Source organism: Pleurodeles waltl, chromosome 8 (genome assembly GCF_031143425.1).
Source record: "Pleurodeles waltl isolate 20211129_DDA chromosome 8, aPleWal1.hap1.20221129, whole genome shotgun sequence".
Lineage (NCBI taxonomy): Eukaryota > Metazoa > Chordata > Amphibia > Caudata > Salamandridae > Pleurodeles > Pleurodeles waltl.
In genome coordinates this window covers 1,417,054,411-1,417,077,817 of record NC_090447.1, presented here as the reverse complement: position 1 = coordinate 1,417,077,817, position 23,407 = coordinate 1,417,054,411, and the positions used below count along the sequence as shown (strand labels likewise).

The following is a 23,407-nucleotide window of genomic DNA, read 5'->3' as shown; positions in this document are numbered from 1 at the left end:
ATCACAATTTATCTTGAGTGTACCACGTCTAAAGAAAGCACCAGGCGTGTTTATTTTGCACCAGTATTCACTGTGTCGCTATGTTTCTTGAAATTTTTTATTATAAACTCCTCTGATTAAATTGTAATCACCATTTGGTTCTTTCCATATAAAGTACTGTTACTAGGGACCAGGGTGTTCCTTGCTATTACCCCAGGCCCACAGTGATCCTCGGGTCTCCCTGGTTGAAATATTATTTATATTTTAACATGGCAAGACCCACTGTCTGGTCATTAGTGGAGAGTTTATTCTTGTGGTTGCAGGTGGCAATCACCCACATTCATTTTTGGGGTTCAAGGTTTACTTTTCATTAGACTTGGCCCAGAAGAAAAAAGGCGAATGAGGTACAAAACAATAGAAAACAGGGGAAAAGTATCAAAGAAAAAAACCTGTCAGAGTGAAACAAAGAGAAGTATAGGGAAGCCTTTGTATTCTGCAACCTCAACATATGGCAGCGCCAGTAGTGGCCTCAAAAAAACTTTAGGCCCCTCCACTTATGTTCTTTACAACGTAAGCACTGATTCATGCACAACAGCAACAACCCCCCCCCCCCCCCCCCCCCCACACAGACCACACTATAAACCGACCAAGCACACCCTGCAAAACATTTTGGCACCTTGTCATGAGCATGACACTTTATACATGTATCTACAACATGCATGCCAAAAAATACTTGTCACCCCCATCTACGTACTCTAAACAACGCTTTTTTTTTTTTAAACCAGCCCAGACAGGCACTGAGCGCCAGTGACTGAAAGTCTGTCTGAAAACAAGACACGTACAGCCGACCTGTAGTTTACAGCAGCCGTTAAGGAAAGCGAACTGGAGAAAATCTCCCTGAGCCATTTGTATGCAGGAGAGTTAACCCCCAAAAACCGTTAAGCCCAGAAGTAACGATGCTGTGATTTAGCAGTTGCTGAGAGTTAAATAGTTCCAAAAAACTATGATGAAACATAAATCAGCTGCCTTCCATTCTGCGGCGCAACATTTTTCACAAACACTAATCTGCCCTCAGAGGCTCTGGAAGGTTCTAGCGCACGTGCGCCTCCGAAGGGGTTCCCTGTCCCCCGAGCGAAACAAAGGGCTGGAGAGAGTTATGACAGGTCGTTTTTTCAATCTGACTGCCTGGTCCCAGGGGAAACTCCTCCGAATTCCAAAATGAGTCCATTTGATTTATACTAGAAAGGCTAACTCTGCGCAGAATAGCGCGTGACTCTCCTTAACGCGCGCGCACACGCGCCCTCTCGCTCGCGCTCTCTCCCTCTCTTGGTCGCTTGCACACTCGCCACCTTCATAAGGATAATAACCTCTACAAAAACGTTATGCTAAGTCTGTTTGGAACCTAAAGCCTTATTCCTCACACTTTTGTCGCCGTTGTGATGATCCAAGATAAAAAAGCATTTGCAATACAATGGGTCTTGCATTTGTGAGCGTTAGAGCTAATGGCGTTGTAAATGACAAATGTCTTTGTGTTTTGGTTTGGAGTGGATGCATGTTGTGTGGAGTGGAATTGTGTGCTGTGGATTGGATGTATATGGTGCGTTGTGTAATTGTGTTGGAGAGTTGAATTATGTGATGTGTGTAACACATGGATCGCTAGGCAGAGAGTGAACAGCCGCCTGTGTCATTCTTTACGCATACAGCGCCGCAGGAGCTCTAAAAGTGCAACAGGAATGTGCAAAGGGCTCTACAATGACGCAGACCCAAACTCTCTTTCAGTGCACTGTGCTACACAGAACAGCTACAAGAGTGAAGTAAGAGCAGGGACATACCTCGGTGTCAGAAAGTGGAGTCAATTTTTACAGGCCCACCTGATATAAATAGCAGCCAGACAACGCCATATGATCAGAAATGGTGCAAACCATCGTGCAAGAGATAGCAGCAAACGGAGGAGGGGAGAGAGCAGCCTGAGAAGGAAGGGAGAGAGCGGCCCAAGTACAAACCACCATACTACAACCAGAGCAATTAGAGGGCCGTGAAGGATGGTCAGACCCACACACATAAAGAGATCAGCCACAATCCGGTCAGTGAAGGTGCGAAGGGCACCCAAAGCCAGGTCATTCAAGAAAGACCGACTAGACACCGTGGACGCACCTCTGCTCTATCAACAGTAGCCAGTGAAGTCGCACAAAGCCACCCAAACCTAGAGAGAAAGCCAGTCTCACTAGGTCCTCACTCCCCAACTAAAGCACTGCCAAAGAGCAGGCACGGAGCCCACAAGGGATCAGAAAACAAAGACAGCGCTTGGCGCTATAGAGAAAGCAGCAAGAAGGAATGTGAACAACATCACTTTATTGAGGATGCAGTCAGGGCAGTCACATATGAAGATATGAGACAATATGCACAAGCAAACGTGCAACGTGTTTCAAAAATAGTCATACGATATAAATAAAGACACCGGCCCCTTCAAGAAAGCAGCCAGTCGAGGATCCTCAACCAGACACCAATTAAAAAGCGGCAGCAAAGAAATCAAAGCAACATTATAGGCAAGTCAGTGGAAGCCAAGAGATAGGTGTGACAGCATCACAAGGGAACACAGCCCTCGTCATGTCGAATGTGCGCTCGGCAGGGTCAGAGAGCCTGGGGTCCACCCAGGGGCCTTCGCTTTACTGGGAGTGAGGCCAAGTGAGGCACAGTCACTATCATAGAGAAAACAGACTGTCTCTCCGCTCCCTGGAGTGCTGTAGAGCACACCTGGCGACTAGACGCTCGTAGATAAGGAAGTGTGGGATGGACTCGTAATGTGTTTGGAGGCCTAGGATTGGAGCACTCCTGTCACCACAGCCAGTCCATGTGCGCTGCAGAGAATTGGGACGCGCCTATTGGCTGTTGAGTCCACATGTGCCTCGGTAGTGTATAAAAAGTGTGAAAGGTAATTAAGTTAGTTGTCTGCGGTGGTGCGGCACAACCTACAGCGCTGCAGACTTTTGGGGTGGAGAACCAGGTTCGAGTCTCAGCGCTGGCTCTCCCCGTGATTACAAAAATATGCAGATCAGGAGCAAATAAAATTAAATAAACAATGGCATTTCGAACAGAAACAAGATTACAAATGGCAATGGTTAAACATCCGAAAGCAGGATGGGGCAGAAGGTATAGAGTGGCAAGCAGCAACAGGTGGGAGGTGGTGGTGTGGGGATGGCACCAGCATGGGGAGATTAAGCTAGTCATCGGTGATCACTGCCGTGCAACTGCAAACATAATGAAACAGTACCTCAATCACAGTGTGAACAGCGGATGGGCACAAATGAAGTTTAATAAATCTGTGCTTGGTCCCTGCTCCACTGACAGAACCGGAAGTGATGTTTGACCAGCACTGTCCAATAAGAAGGCAGCAGAGAAGAGGGGTGCTATAGCCAACAAATAGTAAATAAGGGGGGGTTTCAGAGCTCTTTTCTAATTACATCTCACAAGCCATACACATGCACTAGCACATGCTATTGCTGGCTCGGCCCTAAACATAACAAGCACACTACTAGAGTTTTCGGGCAGCTCTGTGGTTTGCTTCAGGTGAGCTGCATGTATCATCACTTGAACATCACCAGTACTGTTGGTCTGTTTAATCATTTGTGTAAGGGTAGGTTGTGGGGGAGTGGAGGGTTGAACAAAAAACGCCTCATTCACTACATGTCTAAAGATGCAGAATATTGCTTTCTGCACGAGCTAGTATTATATGGAAAGGTTTCTGTTTTTAGATATTTCATGCTCGAATAATATTAGAAAAAAAAACACAAACAATTCTGTGATGGAATAATGCGTTCTACTCACATGGGGTCATCAGTTAACGTGGGATTCGTTTTTCCACACCTATTGTATTATGGCTTAAGGCAAACATAGGTTTTCACGTCAGCACTCAGTTCGTGTCAGCAGTTGCTGGTGGTAGGCATTTGCACTCATTTTTGGGGACTAGAAGTTCTTTCCCCGAATCCCAGGGCAAAAGATAGAAAGAAGAAATGGTAATTAGATAGAGGAAGACAAGGATATGAAAACAGTGACAAATGAGAACAGCATAGTTGAAAAAAGTAGCTGGAACAGTGAGAAAATGAGACCAAAGGTTGAGCATGATAGACCAAAAAGCCATGAGTGTAAATCAATGATGAACCAGCAGTGTAATGCAAAATAATACCCCACCTACAGATTGTGAAGAGGAGGCCCTTAGTCGCCCATTTTTCACAGATATTCATTGGCCTTGAGCTGAATGGGAGTGGGGGCAGAAAGGCTGGTGGCCCACCGGTGCCAAAGTGGCTGAAGGGACTTGTGTTATTCCTTTGCAACCTGCTACTTGGCAGGACAAGCAGAGGAATTCTACAAAATCTTTGTGTCTCTGCAATTATTATTTTTACATATTAAGCCTGAGTTTGCTGTGCTGGCAAAAATGACAGCTACTAGTTAAAGCTTTAATTTATGATCCATATCAAGCATAATAAGTATTTTACAAAGCTGATGAGTTTTAAATTGAATATGCAGATGTACATCTATTGGTCTTGTCAGTGCTTGTTTGTTTTGTTACTATGCAGTTTCAAGGAACAAAAAATCAAAACGGCCCCTAGTGCATAAGCATGCTCACACATGCATGTGAATGCACAGGCAGCCATGTTAGCATGGTATTCCTTTATTCATTAATGGAAGCAATTCCAAAATGACTGTTGGTGCTTTAGCACAGATGAATGCACACCAGAAGCCATCTGAGAATGGTTTTGTTGCGCAGAAAAAAAGATTCAGAGCTGGCTAGCCATGAACAAGCAGATAGAATTAAAAAAAAAAAATCACGTAGGGTATAGAGGTAATCGCACAAGCATGGGAGTATGAGGTAGAGCTAATGAGGCAGGGGGAGAAGAGAGCCAGTAAGGCGACATGCGCCAATGGAGTGCTAAAAGCTGAATAAAAAATATGATGATGCGCTAAAGAGTTTTGCATTTGCAAACTCTGCGATTCACAAATTCAAAGGCCTTGCGACTGCAAAATGACTTCTTAATGTGTACCAACCCCATTGTCAATTCAGTAAAGACTTTCTGAATTTCAAAATGGATTCACTGACAATCTGAGTTGCAAATTGGAGGGGGTATGAGAGGAGCGTCCCTTCCTAGCTGCAGTTCACAATGGTATGTACCAGGGAATGGTGAGTGAAAACTTCTTAAAGGAGACTGTAACTGATTTACATTGGACTGCTTCCCCTTTGGGTGTTATGTCAGCAACCTCTGGAGAAGGAAGGAGAAGCAAGCAGTGGTCTCTGGGACCACTGCCTGCTGTCCCCTCTCCCTCACCGCCCAGTTGAGTCCCTGAACAGCAATTTTTTTTTTTTTAAAGGGCCCAGACTGCTTCGAAAAAAAAATGTACCATCTGGGAATGCAAACACACAGGCCCTTGTAGTCCAACATCTGCATGTTTGTAGCCAATCATAGTGGGTTGCAAATAATGAACTGTCTAATTACTAATATTTAGATACATCATTCTGTAACCTCCTGCAACTGTAAATTGTTCAATATGACATTCAACAACATAGGTTACATACTTATCTTAGAGGCAGGATACAAAAAGTTGGTGTACAATTTGCAACCACTGTGTGTGTTCTGTCTCTTTGTTAATCAGCCCATACTACTTTCACAACAGGATTAGAAGGAGCCGAAGGATACAAACTGATCCAATTAGAACCTGTGGTAAAGGAAAACTACTCCAGGGGCAGGACAAAAGCAAGACTGGAGAGGGAAGTGATTCAATAGGAACTGGGAATTGAGAGGAGCTAGATGGCCATCCAAACACAGGTAAAGGGCTGAGTGAGAGCTCTTTACAAGTGTAGGTTAAAGAATGGGATCTAACACTGTCTGAGACAGATAGTAAAGCTATCTGTAGGCAGACTGCAAAAAAGGGTGGCAAACGACTTAGGGGCATATTTAAGAAAAGCTCCACTTTTCTTCGCCCTTTAGAGCCCCCCTACTGCCACCATGTGTGCACCATATCTAAAACACAGCGCACCGTGGCGCAGGGTAGGGGACAGTAGCGTATTTTTTTTATGCTATTGATGTACTCTGCAGGATTAGCACATAAGGGCCCATGGTATCCAATGGCACGCCTCCTTTTAACGCCTGCATGCATTGCACTACTTTGTAAATATGGCACTGCGTTTTTGGCCTTCTAACGCCACATTCACCTCAAAAAATGATGCTAATGTGGCGTTAGAATGGCGCTAGGGGCTCTTAAATATGCCCCTTAGACTTCAAAAGTAAAAAAATATATGTAACGGAGCCACCATGGTCGCCCTCATGAAACTATGCTGATCCTGGCGCATATTACCAAAAACCTTCTGCCTCTTCTTGAGAAGAGAATACCCAGAAGAAAGCGAGCACACTGAACTCTCAAGGACTCCAGCCCAGAGGCACCAGGCCCAGCTGCATTGTATATTACAGTGAGCAGTGGGAGAAATAACTTCACATTACACTGGAAAGGTCTGGCACGTATAAGGTCAGAGGAACTAAAGTTGGTCTTTCCTAAGGTCTCCTGATGAAACGTATCCCCTGTTTTATTGCTTCCACTTGCAGGTAATAAAAGTTCATGGCACATTACTTGTCATATCTGAGCGCTGCGTTTCAGGAAGCCCGGTGGTAAACCTGCCAGTCACCGCACTCCTGCAGCCCGTGTCAAGTGACGCCATAGGCGTTGATAAGTGCTAATGGCTGTCGGGGTCTCCGGTCAAAAGGGTGCTAATTGGTGAATTGGTCCAGGCAACCAGGCAACAGAAAGTTTTGCAAAATGTCAAACATTTTCCCGAGCAGATTTAAAAAACAATAGCAACGTGCACTTTAGGGACTGTATATCTGAGGCTGGCCACACAATATGGTGCTATAAACATATTTTTGTAGCACAATATTTCAAACTTGATATTTCTGCAGAACACCTGGAAGCACTCTGGTGTCGACAAACGTATGATTTCTTAGCAGTAGTCTTTCCACAGACGATATACTCAATATTCAATTATTTTGCGACATCACTGGAATAAAAACAAATGTCAGACTGTTCGTGCTTTCAGTAACAGTTTATTTACGGCAGTGATTTATGAGAAAGTTAAGTACCCGCTCTTGTGATATAATTGTAAATTTCTGAAATATAGGGTTTAGAATAGCTTAAAGTCAACTATTGTTTTTTTTATATTGTCTATTTTTTTCGAAAATGCTAAAATGGCTTGTGAGTTTTGCAATCAGAGCCACCCAGCACCCTACTTGGCATACGGGACCTGCAGGCTTCATTGTGAAGGTACCTAACCTTAGATAGGCTGTGGTGTGAGAAACAGAGTGTGAATTTTGAACTGATGTATTTTTTGAGGGAGAAGTTGAACAAGGCAAAGGGTATCCATGAACTTCAGTACTATGATGGATGGAATTCAGAACATTTTTGCATTTGAATTCCATCCTGCCTGAAATATCCTGGCAAACATATCAACATGAGGCAGTCAAATACCTAGCAAGTTTTCTCAGCTAATGTGAGTGGCTGCCTTTCAATCAGAATTGTTACCCTTACTTACTTAACCCAATCTGATTGGCCTCAAAGTGACGAATCAGCGGACTTGAGCACTCAAAGCCCACTAGGATTGCCTTTGTAGTTTAGGATGTGTGGGAGGCCCCGTGTTAGGAGCAGGCCTGCTGGCTCTGCTTAGAAGCACATAGCTATCTGTGCCCCTTTCCTCTCAGAAATCTGCTTCCATCAGCTGTGAATTCCCAGAAAGAAGAATAACCATACCTAGTTGTGACAGTGTAAGCATTAGGTTCATGAGTCCTGTCAATGTTGCTTGATTGTACAGGTGCATAAAGTAACATGGCAGGTAGGTGGTGAGTGAATGTTGATGTCCCAGTGAGCGGGACAGGCATCTCTGGAAGTGTGTGAGGGTTCATTAGCGTGAAAAGATTCTGTGAGTAACTCTGACCTGACCTCGACATTTAGGTACAAGGCAGCTGATCCCACTGCATGGTAACGCCTGAAGGGTCAAAACGCTGGGAGTCCATGGCTAAACCTCACAGATATAATCAGACACACAACTACCCAAGAACTGGAAAGATACAAGGTGCTTTCCATGTGTGCTGCAGGGTGCTTTGGTGGTCCCCAACGACCCAAGCAGAGGCAAAGAAAGAGGCTTCTAAAAATAGCAGGAAAATGCCCTGGTAAGCAGGTACAGGTTTTGAAGGTCATGCAACAAGATGTTTTTGAAAGCTAAGAAAGAACTTGCCCGCTCTTTTATTTAGACACATGCAGGAAGAACTGCACAGCGTACACACCTGGACTCGAGCAGGGTTTCACAGCACTGAAGCCCAATTCTGGGAATTCAGGATTTACTCTCAAGGTTCAATAATACTATATTTTGGGCAGCTGGAATACTGCAATTCCGCAGCTGCATCTTTCTCTTCATACCTAAGGATTTGCCCCATAAATCATCATCTGCTGAACAATTTGCAGCTGTAAAACAAAGCAGGTTTCTAGCTCAAAGAATCCAAAGTTACTAAATTGCTTCACACAGAGTGCAACAGCTCTCCACACAATGACAAAGTTAATTGCCCATCTTTTACTCATTGCATTCAGGAACTGATGCAGTGAGGATTTTGCCCGGATGGTGTTACTATCCCCCAACTGATGGAACGGTAGACGTGTTGCTGTCTGCAGAGGTAAATTTAAAAAAACGATAGCGTCAAATGCAATTCATTCAGGATGGAAATGAAGATATCTTATTTGACAAAAAAAAAAATGTACTGTTCATGAAAATTCATGATTGCATCACTGCATTTTCAAGGTCCTTATTTCAGGAGGCACACAGAGTTTAGCAGAATCTGAAACAGGCATCACTTATAAACCAATGGTTACAGGGACGTTATAGTTAGACTCGCATTTTAAATGTACAAAAACCATAAAAGTATTTCCTCAAACATTTTACTGCAAATATTACATTGATATTATCAATAATGTTATCAAAGATGTCATGAGTGTTGCAATATGCAGGGTAGTTAGCAGTGCATGGCGAAAGCATGAGTTCTAGTCACCTTAGGGCACAAGCTATAGTTAACTATAACTGGTGAATTTCTATGGTTTTATATGTTTAAAATGTGAGCCTAACTATAACATCCCTGTAACCTTTGTTTTTTTCAGTGAATTTCTATTTTTATTTTAACATAGTTATCCTTAACTGAAGAAACTATAACTCATGCTGTAAAATAACACTAATCTAGGATAGATAGACAGGTTTACTGAAAAAAAATGAAGGTTAAAGTGACATTATAGTTAGGTGTTGAAATAAGGTAACAGCTAAAAACAAAATAGCTCCTAAAATTCACAACTTATAATTTGCTGAGCCAACTATACCTTGCTCCCATGTTGGGCATTGCTTTTAACATCACATATTACATCATTCATGACATGTTAAATGACATCATTGATGATATCACTGATCACACCTCAGATGACGTTACTGATGACATCTGTGACAACATCATACAGACATACAGCATAAAGTTACTGAAAGTACATGAAATAGGTCTTCATTTTTGTTTCTTTTAATTCCATCTGGATTGATTCCTGGTGTCTTCCTCAAGGGGTCTGCTCCTGCCGCAGACCCCATGCCACGCACAGCCTCCTGCAACACCAAAATATAAAAAGTGAGCCTACTGGCTTTATCAAGGTGTGAGCATATCAATATATATATAAAGCAGATCTATCATCTTTCTCCGAACACCACCAATATTTTTTATCAAATGTATATTTCCAGAATTCACACAATACAATGTTTGTTAATATTGATTACTATAAAAATATTAAATAACATTTTAATTAAAAAGCCTGTGACTTTTCACATAGTTTATTATTTTTGTGGATGAAATATGTCAAAATAAGTAGTCATAGCATATTTTTTTAAAACAAATAAATAAAACAAACACGTCTCACAGTCTTTCTTTTTAACATTTTTTGTCCCAGAAAATGTAATCATAAAAACAACCACAAGAGCACCTTTCCCTCCAGCTGCAGAGCATAGAGCTCCAACTAGCAGCTTTAAAAAAAATATGATAAGCTCTCCTGGGGTCATGGATTCAACAACCCAGGAGACTTGCTGTTTTTTTAATGCTGCTGGGGGCTACTCTTTATTCTAGGGGCACCACCAAGCTAAAAAATATATAAAAAATAAAGCCCTTGCAGGGCATTATGAGGCCCTCCTTCAAAAGGCACATTTTTTTATACGGGGAGGGAGTCTTCATGACAAGCCCCCTACAGCCCCAGCCGGCTCTCCAGCCAGCAGCATATAGGGTGCTGTCAGGAGCTGGCACTTTCTCTTTGCTCCTGCCTTGGGGGAGCAGCGACGTGCCCGCACTTTCCCAGGCAGGGAACCACAGTGTCCGTGGTTGGACTCCCTGGGGCACAGTAGATTGATGCACCCTGGGTGATGGGGTCCCTGGGGCCAATATCGGCACATGGACTGGGGGAGCATGGCTTCCCTTCTATTAGTATTTATCCTCAGGGAATGTGGTGCCCTGGGACCAAAATAGGCTCTCAAGGGGAAGCCATGTGCCTTTTCCCTTTCTTTAAAAGCATCGACCATGGGATGGGGTCCCAGGGCCCAATGATGGTGCGGGGCTGCATGCCCCCCTCCTGTCTATTTGTAAATTAGCCCTGGTGGATGGGTTCCTTGGGGCAAGGACTGGCTTAGGGAAGAGGGGGCCACTCCCAAGTATTTCAGAAAAAGACCCCTGGATCCTAGGCCATACAGGGGGTCCAATTATTAAATTTTAAAATGCCGGCAGGCGCCTTATTTTTTTTTAAAAAAGGTGCAATCCCACTGGAGTCCTGCGATCATCACTGGGTTTTTATATACATATATTACCTAGTGGCCGTCATCACTTGGTAGTTATAGTTAGGACCATGTTTCTATAGAAAAAGCATTTTTTTTACTTCCCTATATTTTTTGCACCATTTGACAAATCTTCATAACATTTTCCCAAAAAAAGTGCGCCCGTGATTCTTGCTGCACATGAGAAGTTTCAGGGTGATCTGTGAAGTGGGAGCCGAGAAAAAGGGGGGGTCCAAAAACGTGTGTTTCCCATAATAATTCCCATAGGAGCCCAAACTGCTGGATGGAATTACACCAGATTTGGCAGAAATCTAGATTTTATTCCGGAGATTGTGTTTTTGGGCATTTGGTGTAAACCCGTTCAGTAGTTTTTGAGATATAAAAAGGGAAAATAAATTTGTATATCTAGGGCCATGGATCCTCCCTGACAACTTTGTGAATAATAAGAGTTTGTGCATGGAGCTGCAGAGCTCTGATTGGCTGCCAACACTTCAAAGCACAAAGTGTTGGCAGCTATCTTGGGACTCGGCTTCACAAATTTGCAGGAAAAATTATAAAAACAAAAACTAGCGTGGGCTGCCATGCTTATTTTCAAGAAGCCCCTGGGTGGGCCAGGTCCCGGGGCATTGACATTTCCACCTTCCTGGGGCTAAACTCACTATGTGTGCGGGGGGGGACCCTCCACCCCCACAGCCTGGGGATCCACCACCTCCCTCGGGCACAATTTAAAAAAAATGCGTTGGGGCCACCTGCCCCTCCCCCTCCCACAGTCCCGGGGACCGCCACCTGTCTGGGGCACAATTTATAAACAAATGCAGGAGGGACACCCGGACCCCTGAAGTCCGTTATGGACCCCCGGCCCAGGGGACCACCACCTCTCCGGGGCTGTTTAAGTTGGAGGGGGCAGCCCCCCTCATGGAGCCAATGATGACCCCCAGGGTCAACTCCTGCTATGTCCCGGGGTGCTTTGACAGCTCCCGCCAAGTCAGAGCAAACATTTCACTTTCTGCAATTGAGAGCTGTCAAACAGCTCTCATTTGCACTATTTGTTTCCCGGCGCACAAATATGCGTGCAAGGAAAGAGATGAAAACATTGCTCCGACAAGCATGGAGCTGCTATTTCAAGCAGCTCCCTGCTTGTGGGAGCAATGCCGGCTTCCGCAGGATGCAACCCCCATCTCCAGCAAGAGAACTGCAACATCAAAAATCAATTAAAAAAATAAGCGGAGTAGGTGTCCCTTGGGGAATTTAGGCACTGCAGCCAACCTCACTCCCTGCATGGCTGAACGCCGTTTGAGGCAGGGGGTTGGTTGGCTGTGGGGAGCTCGGTACAGTGACTGGCTGCAGGCTAGGCCCTATGGCAAACCCCATAGCATGCATGGCCTTGCACGGCAGGGATTTGGCATAGTTATGGCGATAAAAGCCTAATTTACATTAACAATCTCCTAACAATTCACTGAAAAAAACAAAGGTTAAAGTGATATTATAGTTAGGTGAGAATGCCAGTTGAAACATTACATTTTAAACTTTAAAAAAATAGACATTTTGCAGGTATAGTTAACTGAAGCAACTATCATTCACATCCTTGTCATCCCCTGTTTATGATCTCACATATTAAATCACTCATGACATATTCTATGACCTCATTGATGGCATCACTGATGACATTACTGTGCATGGCAGGCGCGAGTTCTAGTGTGGTCAAAACATCAAGATTACAAAACTATGGAGGAACAGAATATCAAGGGTAAGTATATTGTTTTTTTCATGGTAGAGATTTTAAATTATTATATACTTAAATATTTTAGTGTATACCATTGCAATGTATTATATTTTGTTCATATTTCTGTTGCAATTTTAATGAGAATTACATATTAGATTATTGTTTTCTAATATTACTTTTTTAATATGTGGGATATTTTTTCAGGTTGTAGGGTTTATTATTATGGGATTTGTTTTTAAAGCTATGTTGTTTAATATCAAGCTATTATTTATTAATTATAATAATTAACTTAATTGTTATCATTTTGTTTATATGTCTTAATATTGTTTTACTGTGTTATAAATGTGTATACGTTTTAGAAGGTTATAGGGTTCATTGAGGGATTAAGAGGGTATTGTTTTATTGAAAAGGTATATTATTAATAAATGATTATTACTATCTAGATTACTGTCTTAAGTTGCTATTATATAACACAACGTATTTGTTTGATTTATGAAAATTGTTAAATTATTAGGGTTTATGTTTTTGCATTTTTAAAAAATATTTTATAATTTAAAAATGGATTGTGTATTATTTGGGCAATTTAGTCACTTTGGGTTTTTTTTGCTTACAAAGCTCTTGGATTCACTCTAAACACCAACTTTTCCCTCAAGGAACACATTGAAAAAATGGAGCCTGGTACCATCACTCTCTTCTAAAGAAATTCAAAAGTTTCTTCTTGAAACTGACCTCATACTATTGTATCTGGATGGTGGTAATGCCCTACCCCAGACCTCCAACACCTGCCACTGGCACCACTTAGGGGCATTCTACATGTGGCAGCACATCCCATTCAGTGCCTGAACTGATAGGATTACATCACCTCCATCCTGATGGAATCCATTGGCTCTGCTTGCCGGTCTGTACCATTTTCAAAACTGGCCGTGCTATTTACTAAGACATCAAGACCATCACCCCCACGGATCTTATAGACAAGCTCACCAATTCTGGTGGTTCGCGCACATCCGCAGCAAGGACACCATCTGACTCCAGACTAAAAAGTATTAAAAAGAAAAACAAAATAGCAGGCCTTTTCCATTTATGCTTCCAGTATCTGGAACAGTATCTCAGTATCCATCAATATTGCCCCAATGTAACTTAAGTTTAGAAACAAATTAAAATCTCACCTCTTTATAGAACACTACATAACAATGCATCAATTGCTCACAGCCAGGTTCCACCTTTATTACTCATTGACCTTTTGCTTGCCTTTGATTATGTACACTGCCCTAATAGAAATACCACAGGCATGCACTACTTCAAACACATGAAAATCAACTAATTAATGAATTTAATTAATGCTACTTTAGTTGATTTTCTAGTGGTAGGATGGATGTTGACTACTGTAATTATTGTTTTTATATATACCTTCTGATTTTGTGTTTTTTTGGAAAATCGTTAAATATTGGGATTTTGTTGCTACACTACACATCTTTATCCCGCAGTTCAATAGAAAGAGGCAGTTCAGCATACAAGAAAATTATGTCATCTGCCATTATGGCTGGTACTATAAATTATCACTTGACATAGCTCATTTGTTCCACATGCAACCTACAGCTCTGACATTTCATTACTGATAGGTTGACTGCAGTTCATCGTTTCAATGTCAATAAAAAGGGCCTTGTTGAATTGGGCTATAGTGATACATCATTTGTAGCATCGCTATGCTGTGAAAGGTAACATGCAATATTTCAAAATAACCTTTTATATGCAATTGTTATCATGGTAATAATCTTTTAAGTTTAAAGAAGTAAGCTTATTGTTTGGTCAATATAATTCATTTGTACATGGGCCTATTTTCTCTTAAATTAACAGTTGATTTCCAGCCATCTTTCTTTTGTTGTTAAATACTGATTTTTTTGAATAATATAAATTGATTTTTATCCTAAAATTTTGAAATACCAGGGTATTGTTGAGGGGAGGAGAAGGAAAACGTTCCCTCTCCTTGTAGCCCAATCCCTGACTCACTGTTTTTTAGTAATTGTGCTATGGGATGTTTACCATAATAGTATGAAAGGGGAGCTAAGTTACTATGCATGTGTCTCTGGATTTAAGGCAGTTCTGTTCTGAAATGCAATAAGGGTTTATGATGGTGAGGCCAAGATTTGCGGAAACAAATCCTTTAGAGGGAAAGTGCAGCATGATCTTTTGCGTAGACTGGGATCCAATGGGGTGAAATATGAAATAAATGTATGAAGCTCAAGCTTGTTTAATATTATACTTTGGAGAGTTATATTTCCAGTTCAGAAAGTGCTTTGGAAGCGTGGAACCAAAGACAGAAATCCTTTCCTTACATTGCCAGATGTTTTCCATGGACAGAGGATGTCCGTAGCTTTGGCAAGATGCGTTATTGAGGTAAACATTGATGAGTATTTTATTGACACTGTTCATATATGTGGAGTACAAACAACAAGTATTGGGTAAAAGTACTGGAATGCAGAGACAGTCTGTCCCTGGTGCATCTTCAGAACTGATGATTTTGACCTTGTGCAGCGCTCCCAGTAGCGGCTTCTGTTTTAGGGCGTGGGGGCCCCACCCTTTCAATTTCCAGAAATTAAATATGCATTGCCTATGTCTTCTTAGCACATCAGACCTTAGTAAGTAAACTTACAAGGGGACGCGAATAGGTCGATTAACCTTTTGACTACGCTTAAGATGTTCCCACCGTATATCCCGTACATACAAACAAATAACAATCAATCATTAGCATCAATAATCAATAGCAATTAACAACATTAGTAATCAATAAGAGTCAGTAATTATCACACACCATGACCTTGCAGTCATGAATAACCACACCTTTATGTAAAAGTTAGAGTATTTATTTCCCTATATTAACAATGCTAAGGTAATGTAGGTTAATCTCAAAATCAATTGATAAACATACAGAAACAACACTGGCTGTCTGAAGCGGGGAAAGAAATGCAATCTAATCAAGGCTTGAGCTACTACACATTCTAAAATTACAGTGTAAATGAATAACAAGAACAACTGCGCAAACAATATTACATACATTTGGTTTCAGCAAAGAAAAGACATCAGCTGTTATTTCATATAGTGAACTTCATCAGTCAGAACCCTAACTAACACCAGATTAGAATTAGCATGTTTGGGCTTCATGCAAAACAATTTAGTCAACACCAATTCGGAAAAAGATCTAACTATGGCTGGATCAAAATAGCGTGGTTGGTACCCACAAACAAAAGCAAATAGACATAGCAAACAACATCATCGTCAATATACGTATCCTCAGTTTGGATCAGCAAGCTGTGACAGTCTTCGTCATCAGGACATCAGTTCGGTCAGTAAGGCATCAAGATTCAGCATCAAAGTTCAGAAAAGGCAAAGTCTTTAAGCAGTGACGTTAAGCACATCTCTTCTCAAGATGGTAAAGAAAGTAATAGCGGTACGGCAACGAAAAATGGGCAAGTGGTCTCTTCTTCTCAGTGCAGTCCGGCTACGTTAGATCTCCTAAAACTACTTCCCAAGTCCCTATTGGTCAAGGGATCACATGTTCATACTTCGTCCAGTAAAACAAAAATTTCAAATCTACATTTGTACTAGTACATGGTTCACATGTCGATGATTGGCTTCTTTCATACTGTTCTCATCATCCGGCTCGTCAGGTATCAATATTGTTGCAGCTTATACTCCAGTCAGAGGATCCATTGTATTCTTCTGAGAAAGTCAGTCTTACACACATTACATAAAACAATGTTGCATTAACAAGTACAGCATCTTCTAGCATGCAGTTTCTCACGAGAAAGAACTTCAGCTGCGAGCACATGGACAGTACATTGGAAAATCACAATGTAATTCTCTTAAGCAGACATTTTATTAAACCTAAGAAATACAGCTTGACATGAGGCCGTGCAACTAGGCCAAGACCTCCGCTAAGTTAAGGCATACAATTAATAAAGCTAGTACATAATGCATAACCCTTAAAATGGCATATTACTACATTAATCAAACATAAGCTCAACATCTCATATTAATAAGCCATTAATAAGTACACTTCGTGAACACTGGTGGCCACAGTGGTGGGCGTACTTTCAAATGCGTGCATTATTTTTCTCTAAATTAATACATTTTCTATGCAAATTCAACACTCAGAATACATGAATATTCACTAATAATTTCATTAAAAACTCAGTGTTAACAGTCTTAAAAGCAGTGCTAAAAGCGCATGGTTGCCTTTGTACTGAGCATGATCGTGAAGTCAGGCTCTGAAAGGCAAACTACAGCACATATCCGGTTTACCTTTTCACAGCATATATATATACATATATATACATATATATATATATAACAGTAAAGAGGCTACACATTGTTGAAGCCAAAAATGGCTTTATTTTAGCTGAGTCTGTTTCAACAGAAGTCAATGGGGAAAATTCATTACCCCGATTATATTTTTTTTAAAACTCCCACTTTCCCGATCTAAAATGTTGTCATCTATGTCAATGCAGCCATACAAAAGGCCTCACACAAACCTCTGCATTTGAGAAAGTTGTTTGGACCAGTTTGCTTTGGGAAACCTTCCCCAGCTAAAACAGACTGGCTGTTTTTTTTTTATATTAGAGGCATAACCCATTTGCAATTTTAACACTTCGTTCAGGTGACAAAGCCTGTAAATGCGAACAGGAAGCTCCACAATCTTAAAACGTGTGTGCAGGCATGATTAATCGAAGTCAGAAAGAGCGATAGCAGCTCAAAACTAAGCCTTTCCCGTTGCAGCATTAGTACTGGGTGCCATGGGACCCTCTGCAGATCCCGCTCCCCTGGAGCGAATCAGACCAACCATCCATATCTTTTCATTAAGCAGAAGACATTTTGTCTGAGCCCATGCTTGAGGGATCCTTTCTTATTTTTTCTACCTTTTGGCAGACTTCAAGTCTGCGCAGTACAGAACGCCATGACTTTGTGCCAACTCAAAATGCGATAATCAGTTGCAAATGTTTCAGGGTGGAAGACTGATGAACGCGCTAACGTCGTTGTTTCCTTTCTCACATTTATGTTTTTGTAGTTTTAGCGTGATTTTGGAGTGTTGGTTTAGGAAACCTCCACTCGATGTATGAAACGGCTTTGAAACGTCCGGGACGAAGCTTCCGGCGCAGTTATTTAACATTCTCAATTACCATGAGACAACATATGTTGCTCACGCGCCAAAATGTCCTATAGCAACAAACTACAGGGAACTTCCATGCAAGACACCTACGGTGAAAAGCACAGAGACTAAACACAAATAAAGCGAAGGACACAAGGTGACGGATTATAATGATATTTTTGATTTTGTTTTTCAGAAACAAGGCTCTGTCAAAACACAGAAAATAAATGGGCTTGTGACTATCACAGTAATAGGTACAAACAGACCCTTAAGGAGTACCCCGGGAAAGGCAGCCCTGGCTATGCAGGCATTTATTGTGATGCTAATCCAAAGGGTTGCCCCTTAGCATAATAATAGAATATTGTTCATAACTCTATGTCTGTCTGAAATTTCTCTGCCAATCCGCCCTCTGCTGCCGCACTCACATGAGGAAGAAGCCTGGATAACACCTACTCTGCCAAACAACACTCTTTACTGAGAAACATTCAAACCCCGCAGTTGTAGCGGCCTCACCACCCTCCGCTGCCCAATGCTTGGGCCATTGGGTTGATCTGTGTGTTTAAGTTGGCTTGTGTCTGGTCACATCTTTTTGCTATTTTTTTTTTAGGTTTATGTGAAGTCTATCATAGGGGCTGGCATAGCTGGCACCACCCTCTCCTCAGAGCCTAGCAGTGGCTCACCCGAGTCACCAAAGCACAGGTACCAACAGCATCCTGGGCCATGGTTGGCTTTCCCAGGTTCCCCAGAAGACCAAGGTTCATCTCAGTGTTTCATATTGGAATGATGGATGTGTGGACCCAGGCATTGGGGTGGTGAGTGCTCTGACACTGTGGGCCAGGCTCGAGAGCCTGGATAGCTGGCACACATAACTTTGAGTAGATTAAGCTTGTTCAGGTGACACCGTAAAAGAAAGAAAAAAGTCAGATCACAATAAGGTACCACTCGCCTGTTACAATAATAATACTACAGTGTTAATGATCTATTAGTTGACCAATTATCCAAACTCTGTAACCTACAAGTGTTACCATTTTTTACCATTTTGTCTCAATTACAAGTTAAACACCAGTCTCTAAACCAGAATACTTCACTACCAGTATCCCCTTGACAGATATGATTGATCTGCTTAAAATCACGTCCAAGACAATAGGCTATCAGGAGTGTCTGAAGCTGCGCCTCAACTTTGCCATATTATCCCACTGCAAAACTTAAAACATGTCCTACAAATGCAGTATTGATGAACATGCAACTTTCTTGGCAAATGCAGTTGTACTATGGAATGTGACCCAGCAACTGCCCTTAATTTTAATTTTTCTATAAGTCCTAAGTGGTGTAGTGACAGAAGGCACCCATGACAACTTTTAGTAATGGTATATAACTTGGAGGTGCCGTGGCACACTGTGGCAACTCACACTTGAATCTGCCAGGCATGACCATCTCTTTTTCTTGCTATGAGGGTGGGGGGGAGAGGGAGAGAGAAAGAAAGAGATATCTATCTATCTATCTATCTATCTATCTATCTATCTATCTATCTATCTATCTATCTATCTATCTATCTATCTATCTATCTATCTATCTATCTATCTATCTATCTATCTATCTATCTATCTATCCACGTAGATAGATAGCAGATAGGTAGATGATCTGTTCACTCTAGTAGACCAGACACACTTTGGAGACTTTTTTGTATACTTTAATGTGATACCCTAAGTGAGACCAGTATGCCCAGAAGTGGGTCCCATGCACACTCTGCCACTGGAACCAAGCTATACCTGACTGATGAGACCTAATAAGGGTGAAACTATTCTCAGGTTGCTTGTGTTCCGGTTGAGGGAGGACCTGGCCTGGCAGTTCAGGCTGGACTGTTTCCATTGGACCAGGGTCTAGACTATTTTGCAAATTGCAGGGTCCAAACTGAGGTGGCATGGTGTGCAAAGTAACAATAAACTTGAATACGGCCCAGAGTAATTACCAGTGGCTGAGATTAATTCAAGCACTCTATCCATCATGTTTTTCTATACTTATAAATACCAGCAGTAAACAAAAGCATTACACTTAGGAAATGCCTCCTTGGCATGGTTACCCCCTGGACTTTTTGCCTTTTCTGATGCTAAGTTTTGATTGAAAGTGTGCCGGGACCCTGCTAACCAGGCCCCAGCACCAGTGTTCTTTCCCTAAACAGTACCTTTGTTTCCACAATTAGCACACCCCTGCCACTCAGATAAGTACCTTGTAACTGGTACCTCTGGTACCAAGGGCCATGATGCCAGGGAAGGTCTCTAAGGGCTGCAGCATGTCTTATGCCACCCTGGGGACCCCTCACTCAGCACATGCATACTGCCTCACAGCTTGTGTGTGCTGGTGGGGAGAAAAAGACTAAGTCGACCTGGCACTCCCCTCAGAGTGCCATGCCAACCTCACACTTCCGGTGGCATAGGTAAGTCACCCCTCTAGCAGGCCTTACAGCCCTAAGGCAGGGTGCACTATACCACAGGTGAGGGCATATGTGCATGAGCACTATGCCCCTACAGTTTCTAAGCAAAACCTTAGACATTGTAAGTGCAGGGTAGCCATAAGAGTATATGGTCTGGGAGTTTGTCAAACAGGAACTCCACAGTTCCATAATGGCTACACTGAAATCTGGGAAGTTTGGTATCGGAGGTTGCGGAGGTAGGGGACATCTCTTGGCCTACAGGATCCATATTGGGGGGACTCAGAAGGTGGTGGCGTCTATCTATGCCCCCAATGAGGGTCATGAGAGATTTATCCTCGGGGCCCTCGCAGAGGTAATGGCTACCCAAGATAGACAGGTGCTTATTGGGGGCGACTTCAATATAGTGCTACATCAGGAACAGGACAGATCCATCTCACGCTATGGGGAGTCGGGGCCATGCACGCGAGAGGCCTGGAGGGTTTGGAGGAATGGGGCTTAGAGACCTGTGGAGGGAAAGACACCCCAACACTAGGGACTACACCTTTTACTTGCACGCTCATAAGACCTATGCATGTATAGACTTTTTCCTGGGCACTAAGGCCATTGAGCAGAGGGTGGGGGACATAGATATAGTCCCTTGTGCAGTATCGGACCACTCAGCGGTTGCCCTCACACTTAGGGCCCCCCTCGGACATGCTGGTTCCCACCTGTGGTTCCTGCGACCCACACTCCTGATGAGGCCGGAGGTAGTCTCCCAGATCTCCAAGGCTATTTCCACTTACCTGGAATCTAACCCTTTTGTGGGATGCACTGAAAGCGGTGATTAGAGGAAAGTTTATAGGGATTTCCGCAGCAGATAATAAACTCAGACATGAGAAAAGGGCTCAACTGCAGCTGCAGGTGACGGAGCTCGAAACAATACAAAAGAGAACGGGGGGCCCAAGAGTCTGGAGACTACTTAATGCACCCCAGTTGCAGCTTGCGGGGATCAACCTATACAGGGCGGAATATGCAGCCCTGCGCTTGTGACACTTTTATTATGTGGGCGGCAACAGATGCGGCCGCCTCCTGGCCAACAGACTTAGGGCTCAGCACCAGGAGGCGGAGGTGACATCAATTAGACTCCCGGGGGCACCAGTGGTCACGAGCGATGCACAGATCGCCTCGGCCTTCCGTGACTTTTACCGGGGACCTGTACTCGGCACAGCGGGATGATCCTGGGCCCTCGATCCATTATCTGGAACAGGCCCGAACGGGTAAACTGAGGCCGGAAGAGGCCGCCGCTCTTGAGTCTTCCATCTGCCTGGAGGAGGTCATTTCGGCCATAGCCCGACTTGAGGCCTCGAGGTCGACTGGGCCGGATGGATTTTCCGCAGCCTTTTACAAGGCGTTTTGTTCTAGCTTGGCTCCCATCTTGACCCGACTCTTCAACAACATCAGGGTACCGGGGGACCTGCTGCCGTATATGCTGGACATGGCCATAGTGGTCATCCCGAAACCTGGAAAGGACCCGGAGGAGTGTGGCTCTTACATGCCTATATACCTATTTCACTAAATGTTGATTTTAAGCTCCTGATGGGCATCCTTGCGACCTGTCTGAACCCCGATGCCTGGCCTTGTGGACCCTGAACAGGCGGGCTTTTTCCCGGGCCGACAGTGTGGAGACAACACGAAACGTCTTCTGAACACGGTGGACAAGGCACAATGCGCGGGGCAGCACTCAATGTTGCTTAGCATAGATGCCGAAAAAGCATTCGACCGTGTCCAGTGGTCACACCTCCACGCAACGCTTGGACACTTCGGCCTGGGACCTCGATTTCAGGCCTGGATAGAGGGGGCATATAGCAAGCCGAGGGCCTCGGTTAGGGTCAATGGGGTGTCATCCGCTTCCTTCCCGGTGGGCCGCGGGACCCGACAGGGATGCCCGCTGTGGCCCTTCTATCTTCGCTCTATACATGGAACCTTTCACGCAGAGAGTGCAGGATAGGCGGGAGGTAACCGGGGTCAGATTCGGAGGGGAAGCGTACACGATCGCGCTTTACTCGGATGACGTTGTGGTGACATTCGACGACGCGTTGAGGTCCCTCTCAGTCTTTCTAGAGGAGGTAGAGGCTTTCGGAGTGGTATAAGGCTTCCAGGGGAATCTCTCAAAGTCCTGGGCGCTTGACCTGACACTAATGGGGGAGATGCTGGATGAGCTGATGAAGCGCTACCCCTTTCAATGGGAGGAGAGCTCCATCCCTTACCTGGGGCTCTGGGTGGCCCGAACAGTGACAGAGACTGCCTCTATCAACTACCGGCTCCTCCTAAGGGGGACCAGAGCCGACTTCATTGAGTGGCAACGCTATCCCATCTCGTGGATTGGTAGAATAGCAGCCATTAAAATGTCTATCCTCCCCAGGGCCCTCTTCCTTTTTCAGACACTGCCAGTGGAACCTCCATCCGGCTCCCTTCAGACACTGCATAGAGAAATTAACCACATTATATGGGGGGGTGGGTAAGAGGCCTAGAATGGCCAGTGCCCTGGTGGCACAGGCCCCGGTGAGGGGGGGGCCTGGGAGTTCCAGATGTGAGACAGTATTATAGGACCACACAACTCTGGTACCTGGTGGAGTGGTCCAGATCGTAATCAGACAAACGCTGGTTATTCATGGATTGGGCGGTAGCGGCCACTCCTTTGTGGGGGATCCTGTTTCTCCCCCGCCATCATGGGCCAGGGGGTTTATATTTGTCCCCTGTCACCAGAGTCACAATGAAGGTGTGGGACCAGGCAAACCGTTCGGGCGACTTGACCTCCTTCCCGTCCCCCTTGATGCCCAGAGTGGGGAACCCGGACTTTTCCCCGGGGCTGGACAGCCGCGCTTACCGGGACTGGACAATCTCCGGCTGATACTTGGTCGGGCATCTGTTCGGCGAGCGGGGCATCCTTTCGTTCGAAGATCTCCGAAGGTCCCAGTTTCTCCAGGAGACAGAGAGAATGCGTTACCTCCAGATCAGGCGCTGGGTAATACACCCTTCAATTAGGGAGAAGGCCTGCCGTCCCCTCACACAGTACGAAAAATGGTTGTTGACCAGGAAAACAGACAAACTCCTTATATTGGATCTGTACGATCTACTGCAGTGCGGGGTTCCAATTCCTAGCATCCCGGGCCGGACTCATTGAGAGGCTGAGCTGGGGAGATCCTTGACACCGGAGGGGTGAGAGGAGATTCACTACAGGGCACACCACACAGCGCGCTGCGCCACGAGCATGGAGAC

At 43.9% G+C, this 23,407-nt stretch overlaps 1 long non-coding RNA gene across 1 annotated transcript in view; it reads right to left on the bottom strand.

The window, feature by feature from the left end:
* Positions 1 to 9,368: 9,368 nt before the first annotated feature.
* Positions 9,369 to 23,407, bottom strand: part of LOC138249246 (uncharacterized) — a 60,176-nt gene continuing 46,137 nt past the window's right edge. Inside the window, exon 3 of the long non-coding RNA XR_011194809.1 lies at positions 9,369 to 9,646. This is a non-coding gene — a long non-coding RNA (uncharacterized lncRNA). The remainder of the gene's footprint in view (positions 9,647 to 23,407) is intronic.